We start from the raw sequence: 15,712 nt of genomic DNA on the forward strand, positions 1-15,712 counted from the left end.
GCCTCAGAGGTCAGGTAGACTATTTGGAGTGTTTAAAAATATGTGACCGACCGCCTTGATTCAGTCTTATGTAGCAGAATTAGAATGTGTTTTTTACAACGGATAAAATCAGAAACACAGAGCTACAAAAGTGTATATCATACACTGCATTTGAAGAACAATGGGAAAGAAATTCTGCTTTGAACGTTGATAAACTTGTAACCTCACTTTTGATAAAATGGCCTTTGAATATTTTGGTACCTACTGGAGAGCTCTTCTTTGTCTACAACCATTCAGAATCGTTCACACTCTCTTAAGCTTTAGCACCACCCATCTCTTTAAGGGTTGATCTGAGCATTCTGGCCTAACAGCAGTCAAGCACCCAAGCTAACTTGCTAGTGTTGGCTAGCTTGCTAGCTACTTCCAGACACAAATAAGGGAACAGCTCACTGACCATTTTACTAACACTAGCAGAGCTGGTTAGGTGTTTTTATGTTATCCAGAGCATTGGTGACTGCAACTGTGCTGCTGGCAACAATTTACACTTTTTTGCCAACGTTTAGTGACACCGACCATATTCAAAGGTATTGAGTGTTTGTAAATTCGTCAGTTATTCTGCTCTGGCACGCTCAGACGAGAGTGCTCTGAAATTGGAGAAGATCGCCAGAGAGAATTGACCAGCTACATTTATCAATAGTTGTGACGTTCTATTGAAAGGGTTACTTGCATAGTGGAGTCTTTTGTTAAGACATGTAGCTAGCTAACTAGGTAAACAATGAACCATAATCCCAACTAATGACATTACTACCCTACATGAATCTGCAGGTTGCTAGCAACCAGGTTCAAGGCTATAACTAGCAAAGCAAAAGGCTCTGAGATATGAATAATAAGATCATACACGTAACATTAGCTAGTGAGTCAGCCAGCTTACGTTAGCTAGCTAGCTAACAGTGCACTTTAACTTGAAATGAAAACGACTTTCTGCCAAAATTAGAAACATATAATATCTGACAATGTAGCTAGCTAGACTATTTTACTCATATACATCATGGATGTACACTTCTCCCTGTCACGGACACCATGGTTGACCTTAGTTTGAAGATGTAATGCGGAGACAGGTGCTTTCTCTATCTCCTTAGGTATCATACTCTAATACCACTGATTTCAAAACTCAGTCCTCCAGAAAGTGGAGAGCAACGCTTAAGCAGTTCTACAATGCGATATATTTAAAAAAATAATCCGCGTTAGACAGAATTACCTACACATACTGACCAGCTCAAATAGACAGAAGCGTGCTATATGGCAGACCAATCCAAACTCAACTCCCGGCATATCCAGCCCACTCATTGTCTCAGCCAATCATGGCTAGCGGGAAGGTTGTTGGCTTTTTCTGTGGCTAAACCAACTAGGATCGTAATTTAACAATTGTATTCGTATTTACAGATGGCACACAAGTTTGTTATAAATGCACATTAAAGTTCAAATGTTCCAGAAGGCATTTCTGCCCAAAATGTTAAGGTTCAAATGGCTCTCCTCTGTAGTAGTTACCTGCGACAGTCACACACATATATATATACAAAAAAAGTTACGTCCACCCTACTTCTAAAACCAAAGTTGCGCCCCTTGGTGAGTACTTATCTACTTTTTGAAGGCACTGTATTACTCTTTCCCTCAAACAAATTCACTTATAAACTCAGCAAAAAAAGAAACGTCCTCTTACTGTCAACTGCGTTTATTTTCAGCAAACGTAACGTGTAAATATTTGTATTGACATAACAAGATTCAACAACTGAGACATAAACTGAACAAGTTCCACAGACATGTGACGAACAGAAATTGAATAATGTGTCCCTGAACAAAGGGGGGGTCAAAAGTAACAGTCAGTATCTGGTGTGGCCACCAGCTGCCTTATGTACTGTAGTGCTTTTCCTCCTCATGGACTGCACCAGACTTGCCAGTTCTTGCTGTGAGATGTTACCCCACTCTTCCACCAAGGCACCTGCAAGTTCCCGGACATTTCTGGGGGGAATGGCACTAGCCCTCACCCTCTGATCCAACAGGTCCCAGACGTGCTCAATGGGAATGAGATCTGGGATCTTCCCTGGCCATGACCAAACACTGACATTCCTGTCTTGCAGGAAACCACACACAGGATGAGCAATTTGGCTGGTGGCATTGTCATGTTGGAGGGTCATGTCAGGATGAGCCTGCAGGAAGGGTACCACATGAGGGAGGAGGATGTCTTCCCTGTAATGCACAGCATTGAGATTGCCTGCAATGACAACAAGCTCAGTCCAATGATGCTGTGACACACCGCCCCAGACCATGACGGACCCTCCACCTCCAAATTGATCCCGCTCCAGAATACAGGCCTCGGTGTAACGCTCATTCCTTCAACGAAAACGCGAATCCGATCATCACCCCTGGTGAGACAAAACCTCGACTGGCACGTTGTTGCCAGTGATGTCTGGTGAGGACCTGCCTTTCAAAAGGCTTACAAGCCCTCAGTCCAGCCTCTCTCAGCCTATTGCGGACAGTCTGAGCACTGAAGGAGGGATTGTGCTTCCTGGTGTAACTCGGGCAGTTGTTGTTGCCATACCTGTCCAGCAGGTGTGATATTCGTGTTGTTTTTACACGTGGTCTGCCACTGCGAGGACGATCAGCTGTCCGTGCGGTCTCCCTGTTGCGCTCTCTTAAGCGTATCACAGTACGGACATTGCAATTTATTGCCCTGGCCACATCTGCAGTCCTCATGCCTAAGGCACGTTCACGCAGATGAGCAGGAACCCTGGGCATCTTTCTTTTGGTGTTTTTCAGAGTCAGTAGAAAGGCCTCTTTAGTGACCTAAGGTTTCATAACTGTGACCTTAATTGCCTACCGTCTGTAAGCTGTTAGCGTGTTAACGACCGATCCACAGGTGCATGCTCATTAATTGTTTATGGTTCATTGAACAAGCATTGGAAACAGTGTTTAAACCCTTTACAATGAAGATCTGTGAAGTTATTTGGATTTTTCCAAATTATCATTGAAAGACAGGGTCCTGAAAAAGGGACCTTTCTTTTATGTGTATTGAATGAGTTTGTGTATTGAAGTAGTCAAAAATGTAGTATTTGGTCCCCTATTTCACTATGTACAAAAAGGGAAGTCATTTCTAAACGGCTCACCCAATATGGATGAAAAAAAACTCAAATTAAAACTGACAGTCTCTACTTTAACCTCATAGTCATTGTATCATCCTTTCAAATCCAACGCGCTGGAGTACAGAGCCAAAACAACAACTAATGTGTCACTGTATGTAGCCTACAAAAGTGTTAAAATCCATTAAATAAACACCACCACAAAAATCATTCATTATTAATTCCTTAAGGAACCTTATGAACTTCAGAAAATGCATTTCAAAAGATCAAAATGGCATATAGTGAGTTTAAATATGCAGTGCATTCGGAAAGTATTCACAACCCTTGACTTTTTCCACATTTTGTTACGTTACAGCCTTACATGCTGACCACACCGCTCGCAAGCATGTTGATTAAACATTTATGTCAATTTAGCTAGCTAGCTTGCTGTTGCTAGCTCATTTGTCCTGGGATATAAACTTTGGAGTGTTATTTTACCTGAAATGCACAAGGTCCTCTACTCCAACAATTAATCCACAGATAAAAGGATTAACAGTGTTTGTATCTAGTAATCTCTCCTCCTTCAGGCTTTTTCATTGGACTTTTTTTGGCGGTTGGCAACCAACTTTAAGGTGCATTACCACCACCAACTGGACTGGAGTGTGGACCTTAGTTCATCTTTCAATCACCCACGTGGATATATGCTACAAAAAAAAACAATAAAGAGATGGGAGAGGCCGACTTGCAGCGCATCAAGTGTCACAAATAGAATCAAGTTCTATTTTAGCGCCTGGCTACGCAGACCCTCGTTGGCGCATGCGAGCAGTGTGGGTGCAATGATTGAATAACATCTGTGTACATTTATTTTGCAATGTTTGCGCACGCAACTTGGGTTGTGTGGTCAGCATGTTCTAAAATGGATCCAATAAAAAAAAAATCCCTCATCAATCTACACTCAATAGCCCATAATGACAAAGCAAAAACACTTTATTTTTTATAAATCTGCAAAAATGTATTAAAGAGAAATGCCTTATTTACATAAGTATTCATACCCTTTGCTATGAGACTCAAAATTGAGCTCAGGTGCATCCTGTTTCCATTGATCATCCTTGAGATATTTCTACAACTTGATTGGAGTCCACCTGTGGTAAATTCAATTTATTGGACATTATTTGGAAAGGCACACACCTGTCTGTATATGGCTCCACAGTTGACAGTGCATATCAGAGCAAAAACCAAGCCATGGGGTCGAAGGAATTGTCCGTAGAGCTCCGAGACAGGATTGTGTCGAGGCACAATCTGGGGGAAGGGTACCAAAGATGTCTACAGCATTGAATATCCCCAAGAACACAGTAGACTCAATCATTCTTAATTGGAAGAAGTTTGGAACCACCAAGACTCTTCTTAGAGCTGGCCAACTGGCCAAACTGAGCAATCGGGGGAGTATGGCCTTGGTCAGGGAGACCAAAAACTCGATGGTCACTCTGCAGGAGTTCGAGAGTATCTCTGTGGAGATGGAAAAACCTTCCAGAAGGACACCCATATCTGCAGCACTCCACCAATCAAGCCTTTATGGTAAAGTGGCTAGATGTACCTTTTACTGAGGAATGGCTTCCATGACAGCCAGTTTGGAGTTGGACCGTGAGATACAAGATTTTCTGGTCTAATGAAGCCAAGCATCACGTCTCGAGGAAACCTGGCACCATCCCTACGATGAAGCATGGTGGTGGCAGCATCATGCTGTGGGATTGTTTTTCAGCAGCAGGGACTGTGAGACTAGTCAAGAACGAGGGAAAGACGATCGGAGCATTGTGGGGTGTTGTGGGTAGGTTGATGAGGGAGAAAAAAACGATTGAATCAATTCTAAAATACGGCTGTAACGTACCAAAATGTAGAAAAGTGAAGAGGTCTGAATACGTTCAGAATGCACTGTATTACTGAGCTTGGAGTGTTGTGAGCGCAGGTGCAGGGAGCCCATAGAATCACGATAATTCTGCCAAAAAGTTATATTTTGAAGTACACCTCAAGGGGTCATTTTGTTGTTTGGCAAGGATAGGTGATTGGGAAACTGCAGAATCTGTGCCACACATGCACTGAATGTATACAGTGGCCTTGTTGTTTTGTTTCCCTTTTTTTTCTCCTTTGTTAATTTTGTTGTTGGTGCATTGGGGGACGGTGGCTTGGGGGGTGAGAGGTTATTTATGTATTATTATATTTGTATTTGTGGGGGGGTCTTGGATGGTTGGTGGCATGGCGGTTTGGAGCTTGGACCGTTGGCCGATACGTCGATGGTTCAGGTCCCCGTTTGACTTGGTGGGAGATCTGTCGATGTGCCCTTGGGTGGGGCGCTTGACCCTGGTTGCTCCTGTGGGTCGCTCTGGACAGTTAGTTAGATGACTAAATGTAATGTAAATGTTGAGCAGCTTCACTGCAGGTAGATTTGTATGTATTTTTTATTTTTTTTAACCTTTATTTAACTAGGCAAGTCAGTTAAGAACAAATTCTTATTTTCAATGACAGCCTAGGAACAGTGGGTTAACTGCCTGTTCAGGGGCAGAACGGCAGATTTGTACCTTGTCAGCTCGGGGATTTGAACTTGCAACCTTTCGGTTACTAGTCCAACGCTCTAACCACTAGGCTACCCAATAAAATATACAAAAATAAACTGCAGAATCTGCTCTTTCTGTAGGGGCTGTGGAGGTTCAGCACTGCAGTGTGTTTGAAGCACTAATTTATATATACACTCGAAAAGTGGTTCCCAACCAGGGGTACTAGGACCCCTAGAGGTACTTGGCCTATCCATAGGTGGTACTTGAGAAGACTCATGAGACCATACTGGTAAAATGCACATCAGGCGTACTTCAGAGGTTCTCAATTCAGTTGGTGGTACAGTAACAGAATGGGTTGGGAATCAATGCATTAGATGACTGACAGGGGGCGCCGTTTTGAAGCCACTTCGCCACCATCTTGGCACTCCCCCTCCATTGTAAAAAATATTTTGGAAGCTGTTGAAATGTATTTATTCATGTCTACTTTTGTTTTGCCATGTTTATTCTATTATACTTTTCAATTATATTTTGTGAGCTAAACATAAAGAAATGATTTTTCTTTTCCTTGTATTCATTCATGTTACCGAAAATACTTAAATACGTGTAATTTTGTCCTTGGAACATATAATTAAAATACTGTAGAATTCCATTCATTCCTATGGACGACTGCTTCTGGGTAGTGCCGATATGGCAGACAGGTGGCATCAAAGCCTCAGATTGGCCATTAAATGGCATCAACAATCCAGGGTTTACATACATCATTGGTTTAAAGACTCTATGGTGACAGTGTCCAAGGGGAGAGTTGGGAGAGTTCAAGGTGACTGTGGAGAGGACCAGTTGCATGTGCGCCGGTGATCTTTCAAAGTAAAAGCTTCGTGTTTATCAGATGGATGTATCTGATCATGCTTCAAAACATATTCCTTTGAAAAGAAAAGGTAAGTTTAGGATATACTTTGTCATATTATCACACGAATAGCTAGTATCAGAGACCATAGCAACTCATATTAAAAGTACCTCTGAGGACTATCCAGATGTGTTGTGGCATCTGAGAGGAAACAGTTACTGCTACAGCAAATTTAACAAGTTATCTGATTTGTGTCTAGGGGGAGGGGAACGCTCTCTGAGATCAACCCCCCCCCCCCTCACCACCACACACAGTTATACAGAGATGGTGTAATCTCTGTCATGGGCCTGTAAACCTACTATATCTAAGGTTTAATTAATGTTCTCTTTCAGGTTGCTATAGTGATAGCTAAGCCATGTCTACTGAGAAATAGACAGCCTTATGTTACAACACAGCAAGAACTATTTCTACTCAACATGTAGCAAAGCCTTGCGACATCTCTTGCACCCAAAATGCTACTGAGCTTACAGATATAGGCTCCTATATAATAACCCAGGAAGTTTTGACACAGTTTCTGCAGGCTCAGCGCTGGAGAACTGGCCGGTGTTTCTCTCCAGTGTTGAGGCTGTGATCCTGGCTTCCGCAGTACTTGAGGGTTTTGTACTCCCAGTGGGGCTCCACGCAATCTGCAGCTCGTTGAGCATTTTCCGTGTGTAACTGCGCCGCTCTCTCCAGCTTGGTGAGTGTTTGCTCTTTGTTTCCATGGAGATCATGTACATTTACCATCTAACTCAAGTATACTGTATGCTTGATCGATTTGCAAGTGCTTTCAGTCCTCTAACCTGTTAATTTGCCTGAACAGTCAGTGAGCTTCAAGAAGAGGGAGTCTGTGGAGGTGTAAGGGCACAAGGCGAGACACAGGCACAGGAGGCAGATAGTTTGAGTCTTTGATATTTATTAATAATCCAAAAGGGATAGACAAGAGAATGGTCGTGGACAGGCAAAAGGTCAAAGCCAGTTCAGAGTCCAGGAGGTACAGTGTGGCAGGCAGGCTTGAGGTCAGGGCAGGCAGACTGGTCAGGCAGGCAGGTACAGAGTCCAGAAAACAGACAAGGGTCAAAACCGGGAGGACTAGTGAAAGAGAATAGAAAAGGCAGGCTCACGGGGGAAGAAAATGCTGGTTGACTTGGAGAATACAAGACGAACTGGCACAGACAGACAAAACACAGGTTTAAATACACAGGGGATAATGGGGAAGATGGGTGACACCTGGAGGGGGGTGGAGACAAGCACAAGTGAAACAGTTCAGGGTGTGACAGGAGGCAGAGATGTCACTGTCAGCTCTCGTCGCCATGTAATTACAGTGTATCATAAACTGCTTGTTTATTCATGTCTAACACAATTACAGTCGCTTCAGAAAGTAGTCATACGCCTTGACTTACACATGTTACAGCCTGAATTCAAAATGGATTAAATAGATTTTTTTTCTCACCCATCTAAAAACAAACACACCATAATGACAAAGTGAAAACGTACTTTTAGAAATATTTGAACATTTATTGAAAATGAAAGAACAAAATTTAATTTAATAATGCAAGTATACACACCCCTTTTCTACAACACTCCAAATTGAGCTCAGCTGCATCCAATTTCCTTTGATCATCACTACAACTTCAATGGAGTTCACATGTGGCCAAATCAAATTTGGTTACTACATGATTCCATATGTGTTATTTCATAGTTATGTTGTCTTCACTATAATTCTGCAATGTAGAAAATAGTACAAATAAAGAAAAACTCTTGAATGAGTAGGTGTGTCAACATTTGACTGGTACTGTTTATGTGGAAGGATATAAAACAATCTCTAGAGTGTTAAGTTTCTAAGAGCACAGTGGTCTCCATCATTGGGAAATGTAAAAAGAATACGGAACTACCCAGACTCTGCCTAGAGCTGGCCGTCCGACCTTGACTGAGCAACCAGGCAAGAAGGACCTTGGTCAGGGAGGTGACCAAGAGCCCAATGACCACTGACAGAACTACAGGGTTCCTTGGCTGAGATGAGAGAACCTGCCAGAATAGTTTCTACAGCACTTCACCAATCTGGGCTTTATGGGAGAGTGGCCAGACGGAAGCCACTTCTGATAAAAAGGCACATGACCGCATGCCTGGAGTTTTCAAAAAGGCATGCGAACGACTGAGCTCATAAGGCAAAATATTCTGTGGTCCGATGAGACAAAAATGTAACTATTTGGCCTGAATGCAAAGCGCTATGTCTGAAGAAGAACAGGCACAGATCAGCAAATGTCTAACGCCATCCCTACCTCAAAGCCTAGTGGCGGCAGCATTATGTTATAGGGATGCTTTTCACCAGATGTGACTGGGAGACTGGTGAAGACAGAACGAATAATGAATAGACCCAAATCTTTGATGGCAACCCGCCAAAGGTGTTTCTACAAAACATCGACTCAGGGGTGTGAATCCTTATGCAAATGAGATTTCTGTATTTCATTTTCTAAAAACATATTTTCACTTTGTGTGTAGATTGGTGAGAAAAAAAATGTATATATATTTAAACCATTTTGAATTCAGGCTGTAACAACAAAATATGGAATAAGTCAAGGGTTATGAATACTTTCGGAAGGCACTGTATCTATGTTTCTTCTAATGAAAGGACTGAAAATTAAGAACTGGAAGGCACACATTGCATGGCCACATGAAGCTGAATACATTGCTCATTGTCTTTATGGTCTTTGGGCTTGTTCAGTATGTAGTCTGTGGTTAATGACCGTTTGTTTGTCTCTTCAACGTTATGTCAGCTGACAGCTCAGCCCTGTGGGTGGTTTCTCCCCAAAGATGTGCCGAGCTGGACGTTAGTTAACGGCCTTCCCTCTGGTAGTAATGTGAATGTGTGTTTACAACAATCTGATCCCCACCGTTCTTTTCTCCTCCTCTTCACTCACAAGTGGTAAGTGCAGAGCAACCTATTCAAGATCAGAGCCCGCCAGGTCCTAAACCGACTGAGTGTTGATGTGATTAGGGTGCAGATTTAATCAATCAGCTCTAGGTCAGACATCAGAACACAACTCACAAAAGCAGACAAACGTGACTGGTGAGGATGTTTTGGGTATCTCCATAGCTTTCTATCATCTAAAATGGTTTGGTTGTTGTATTTATTTGTCAATGAAAACATATTCAAGTTCACTATACAATAATTTCATACAGTTGAAGTCGGAAGTTTACGTACACTTAGGTTGGAGTCATTAAAACTTGTTTTTCAACCACTCCACAAATTTCTTGTTAACAAACTATAGTTTTAGCTAGTCGGTTAGGACATCTACTTTGTGCATGACAAGTAATTTTTCCAACAATTGTTTACAGACAGATTATTTCACTTACATTTAATTGTATCACAATTCCAGTGGGTCAGAAGTTTGCATACACTAAGTTGACTGTGCCTTTAAACAGCTTGGAAAATTCCAGAAAATGATGATAATTGACATCATTTGAGTCAATTGGGGGTGTACCTGTGGATGTATTTCAAGGCCTATCTTCAAACTCAGTGCTTCTTTGCTTGACATCATGGGAAAAATCCAAAGAAATCAGCCAAGACCTCCACAAGTCTGGTTCATCTTTGGGAGCAATTTCCAAACGCCTGAAGGTACCACGTTCATCTGTACAAACAACAGTACGCAAGTATAAAGACCATGGGACCACGCAGCTGTCATACCGCTCAGGAAGTTGAAGCATTCTGTCTCCTAGAGATTAAGGTACTTTGCTGCGAAAAGTGCAAATCAATCCCAGAACAACAGCAAAGGACCTTGTGAAGATGCTGGAGGAAACAGGTACAAAAGTATCTAGATCCACAGTAAAACGAGTCCTAAATCAGCATAACCTGAAAGGCCACTCGGCAAGGATGAAGTCACCGCTCCAAAACCGCCATAAAAAAAACAGATTACAGTTTGCCATGGGGACAAAAGATACTTTTTGGAGAAATGTCCTCTGGCCTGATGAAACAAAAACAGAACTGTTTGGCCATAATGACCATCGTTATGTTTGGAGGGAAAAGGGGGAGGCTTGCAAGCCGAAGAACACCATCCCAACCGTGAAGCACAGGGGTGGCAGTATCATGTTGTAGGGGTGCTTTGCTGCAGGAGGGACTGGTGCACTTCACAAAATAGATGGCAGCATGAGGCAGGAAAATTGTCGATATATTGAAGCAACATCAAGACATTAGTCAGGAAGTTAAAGCTTAGTCGCAAATGGGTCTTCCAAATGGACAATGACCCCAAGCATACTTCTAAAGTTGTGGCAAAAATGGCTTAAGGACAACAAAATCAAGGTATTGGAGTGACCATCACAAAGCCCTGACCTCAATCCCATAGAAAATTTGAGGGCAGAACTGAAAAAGCGTGTGCGAGCATGGAGGCCTACAAACCTGACTCAGTTACACCAGCTCTGTCAGGAAGAATGGGCCAAAATTCACCTAACTTATTGTGGGAAGCTTGTGGAAGGCTACCCAAAACATTTGACCCAAGTTAAACAATTTAAAAGGCAATGCTACCAAATACTAATTGATTGTATGTAAACTTCTGACCCACTGGGAATGTGATGAAAGAAATATCACATTCCCAGTGGGTCAGACGTTTACATACAAAAGCTGAAATAAATTATTCTCTCTACTAATTGTTCTGACATTTCACATTCTTAAAATTAAGTGGTGATCCTAACTGACCTAAGACAGGGACTTTTTACTAGGATTAAATGTCAGGAATTGTGAAAAACTGAGTTTAAATGTATTTGGCTAAGGTGTATGTAAACTTCCGACTTCAACTGTAGGTAGCAATCCAGGTGTAGGTTGAGACAGTAGCATGGTTGCACACAAGCTGCATCACTGCATACTTTATACCGGATGTAAAGTTAGGATTAAGTTACTGTGCCATACATATTTTAATTTGAATGTACGGTATTGGGTCACTTGTCTTCTAATGAACATAGATCAAATTTACTAGAGATGTTCACTTTTCACTCACATTCACCTGTGGTCTTTGCAGGTGAGCCAATATGTTGGTCATACCCACTTAAATAATCCCCCTCAAGCACACACTTATGGAAAAAGTAATACCTTTTGCTGTTCGTCTTGCTTATCATAATCAGATTGAGTTTGTCATTTTTGTAAGATTTTGTAAGATTTGTCATATGAATAGACAAATAAAAATGTATAAAGCATATTGGAAAGTAAACTTCTGATTTTTGTCAATGAGGCCCTTTCTCTACTTCCCCAGAGTCAGATTAATTCATGGATACCATTTCTATGTCTGTGTCTAGTATGAAGGAATTTAGAGGTAGTTTTGTGAGCCAATGCCAACTAGCGTTAGCACAATGACAGGAAGTCTATGGGTATCGACTAGTATATTTTTGTTGAGGAAATATTTGCCCTCTGATGGTGACTGAATTATATTAAAGAAAAGGTTGCCAAGCCTATGGATGAACTAGACTGATGTTGGTTCATTTCAGGGGTTAAGACTAATATGTCACCTTTCACCTTTCAGTCCAGGAACTTCGAGTGCATCTGCATGTCCTCCTCTCAGACCAGAGGCCTCTTCTCAAACAGTGGCTTATCATCCATCACCTCTTACACACAAACATGTAAGTAGGGTAACACTCCTAATAGTGTGTGTGTGTGTGTGTGTGTTTTAGGGGTAGGAGCAGCACGAGCCTCAAGTTCACAAGGAGAGCCCACCTGCAGTTGGCTGGCCAGGTGCCTAAACAGGATATGATGTCACACAGGGAGAAAGAGATGGCAGGAGCAATGGTGCCCTGTATGTCCCGGGTTTCTCTAGTGTAGGCAGAGTTACTGTAAAATCACTATTTGACAACTGCTCATGTAAGAAAAAAAGGCCATATACACTGAACAAAAATATAAATGCAACATATAAAGTGTTGGTACCATGTTTCATGAGCTAAGAAAACACACAATGCTTATTTCTCTCAAATGTTGTGCACAAATTTGTTTACATCCCTGTTAGTAAGCATTTCTTCTTTGCCAAGATAATCCATCCACCTGACAGGTGTGGGAATTCAAGAAGCTGATTAAACAACATGATCATTAAACAGGTTCACCTTGTGCTGGGGACAATAAAAGGCCACTAAAATGTTCCGTTTTGTCACAGCACAATGCCACAGATGTCTCAAGTTTTCAGGGAGCGTGTAATTGGCATGCTGACTGCAGGAATGTCCAGAGCTGTTCCCAGAGACTTGAATGTTCAACATAATTTTAAAGAATTTGGCAGTATGTCTAATCGAGCTCACAACCGCAGACCACGTGTATGGCGTCATGTGGGCGAGCGATTTGCTGATGTCAATGTCGTGAACAGAGTGCTGATAGTGGCGGTGGGATTATGGTATGGGCAGGCATTAGCTATGGACAACAAACAATTGCATTTTATCGATGTCAGTTTGAATGCACAGAGATACTGTGACGAGATCCTGAGTCCCATTGACGTGCTGTTGTGGTGACTTTTCTTTTAAAGGCATCTTGTGACCAACTGACGTGAAATCAATAGATTAGGGCCTAATGATTTTTTTCACAATTGACTGATTTCCTTAAATGAACTGTAATGCCATAAAATCTTTGAAATTCTTGCATGTTGCGTTTATATTTTTGATCAGTATTTCAATTTGCAAGATTGATTGATTATGTAAGTAGTGATGTCCTCTTACCCGTCAGGTAGGAAGTAGCAGTATGTTTTTGACCACTGACCGGGCCTCGTGTGTTGAGCAGCAGGTCATGGATACGATGGTGGGGAGGCGTTCACGGTGGGTCCTGGCGGTGCAGGAGGGCGTGGGGAAGGGACAGGTCCTGCACACTTGACGGACAACTGCGCTCCACAGGTGGCCGGTGGCACTTTAATTTTTGTAGGTCGGGCTCATGGTAATGGTTGGGGAACAGAATTAATGGAATGTAATCGAACACATGGTCCAGTCCAGTCCTTATTATGAGCCGTCCTCCCCTCAGCAGCCTCCTGTGCTACACTTAGTTTGGGTCCACCGCATAGCACAGAGCCATGTGGAGCTGGAGGTGGACAGGGTTTGTTAGGAGAGTTTGTTGAAGGTGCAGTATTATGATTGTAGGGATGTCAGTGTACAATAGGCTACAGTGCTAGATTAGAATGTACAATAGGAGTGCCACACATGGGCAGGCCATACTTAGGGTGATCTCCAGCACTGGGTGTTACGAGGCCCTCTCTCCTCTCTTTCCAGGGACCTGCAGCTCTCCTCTATTGCCAGCCAGCCTGCCATGGAACAATACACACGTCATCACTAGTAGCCTAGATGTAAATAGGCTATGTATAAATTATTAGCTATGTTTTTCACAGAGACACAAACTTCGGTCCTGCTAACTTTGGCTAGATAGCAAGCTGCAAGCCTACCAGTACAGTAGCTAGTTAGTTAGCGAGCAATTTGGCTTTAATTACTAGTTACATAAATCTAGTTATGTACACAGCCACTAAATGAACGTTCATTTAGCTGGCCAGATTACCATGATCAAGTCCCTCAACTTTCCCAGTCAACTTGTCAAGCCACAAACAGATGTGAACATTTGACCACAAACACTAAATACACTCACCTAAGAGGCTACGTTAACGTTAGCTAGCTAACTGCACTCGATGTAAACCAAATCAAACGCATCCAGTTCGACAGCCCTTTCCCAGTCAACCTTGAAAGTGCCCATTTTCTGAAATAACGAAAAAAACGTAGATTTCTGTCAATTTGTTCTAACTCATGGTTTCCCAAACTCAGTGCACGTTTTGGTTTTTGCCCGAGCACTACACAGCAGATTAAAATAATCATCTAATCATCAAGCTTTAATAATGTAAATCAGCTGTGTAGTGTTAGGGCAAAAAAACTAAACGTATACCCCTTGAGGGCCGAGTTTGGGAAACATTGTCCTAACTTGAAAAAACAGATAACGAGCAGTGACATGATGACCTGTTTAATGTAGGTCACAGTGGTTCCCAAGTCTTGTCCTGGAGTACCCCTCCAACAGTACACATTTTTATTGTAGTCTTAGACAAGCACACCTGTCCAATAATCATTAGGCCCTCAATGAATTGAATCTGGTACGTTTGTCCAGGCTACAACAAAAATGTGTGCTGAAGTTGGTATTCAGGGACCGGAGTTGGGAACCATAGGACATCAATTGTCCAGAAGGTACACAGACCTTAGTAAGGCTCAGAATGTGTCATGTGGAAAACATGTTGGCCTTAGTTATAGGTCACTGCAAGTACAGGTTACAATGGGGTTAATTTTTTAATCGTCATGTCGAACAGTCAGGAAATTTTGTCTCGTGTTTTTCAAGGAATTCACAGAGCTTGAGAGATGATTCCCATGTCAGCCACAAGGGGGTGTTAGGGTGTAGAAGACGGGAGGTGAACAACAGATGGATTTGTTTTACTGTTGGAGAGAGATGAAGAGGGATGTGAGCAGAGCAGCAGGCCCAACCCTCACTATTACACCCTCCCAAGCCCCATCCTGCAACATAAGAGGTATGTATCAGATGCTCAACATTCTCTGCTCACACCTACGGTGATGGTCCGGGCCTAAACCACACAAAAACAGCACTAGACACTATGGAACACAAAGCTTTTACCATCTCATCCTGGAATATACAAGGTCTGAGGTTATCTGCCTTTGGCCTAAAGAGCAGGAACCCAGACTTCGTTAAAAAAAAAAATGGAAATACAGACATTGTAATCCTACAAGATACATGGTGTAATGGAGACAGACCCACTGGTTGCCCTCTAGGTTACAAAGAGCTGGTAGTCCCATCCACCAAACTACCAAGTGTGAAACAGGGAAGAGACTCAGGGGGTATGCTATGTTGCTATAGAGCAGACCTAACCCACTCTATTAAATGAGTCAAAACAGGAACATTTTACATCTGGTTATTAACAAGGAAATGATCTCAACAGAGAAATGTCTCATGTGTGCTAATTATATCCCTGCAATAGAATCTTCATAATGTAATGATGACAGCTTCTCCATCCTAGAAGGGGAGATCAACAATTTCCAGGCCCAGGGATCAAAGCCAAAGGAACTGAATAATATTAAGAAATGCTATAGATAGAAGGAAAGTAGTGTGGAAATCGACCAAAAAACTATTAGGCAACAACAAATTCAATCCCTTCTAGACAATTTCCTGGACAAAATGTTTCACTGTAATA

The 15,712-nt window shown here is 42.2% G+C and overlaps 1 long non-coding RNA gene across 1 annotated transcript; it reads right to left on the reverse strand.

The window, feature by feature from the left end:
* Positions 1-12,661: 12,661 nt before the first annotated feature.
* On the reverse strand, positions 12,662-14,254 carry LOC112261091. Its single transcript, XR_002955099.2, has 3 exons — positions 14,116-14,254; positions 13,695-13,780; positions 12,662-13,560 (listed from the first exon to the last, which is right to left on the reverse strand). It is a non-coding gene; the product is annotated as an uncharacterized LOC112261091 (long non-coding RNA).
* Positions 14,255-15,712: the final 1,458 nt, after the last annotated feature.

This window comes from Oncorhynchus tshawytscha, linkage group LG10 (assembly GCF_018296145.1).
Source record: "Oncorhynchus tshawytscha isolate Ot180627B linkage group LG10, Otsh_v2.0, whole genome shotgun sequence".
NCBI lineage: Eukaryota > Metazoa > Chordata > Actinopteri > Salmoniformes > Salmonidae > Oncorhynchus > Oncorhynchus tshawytscha.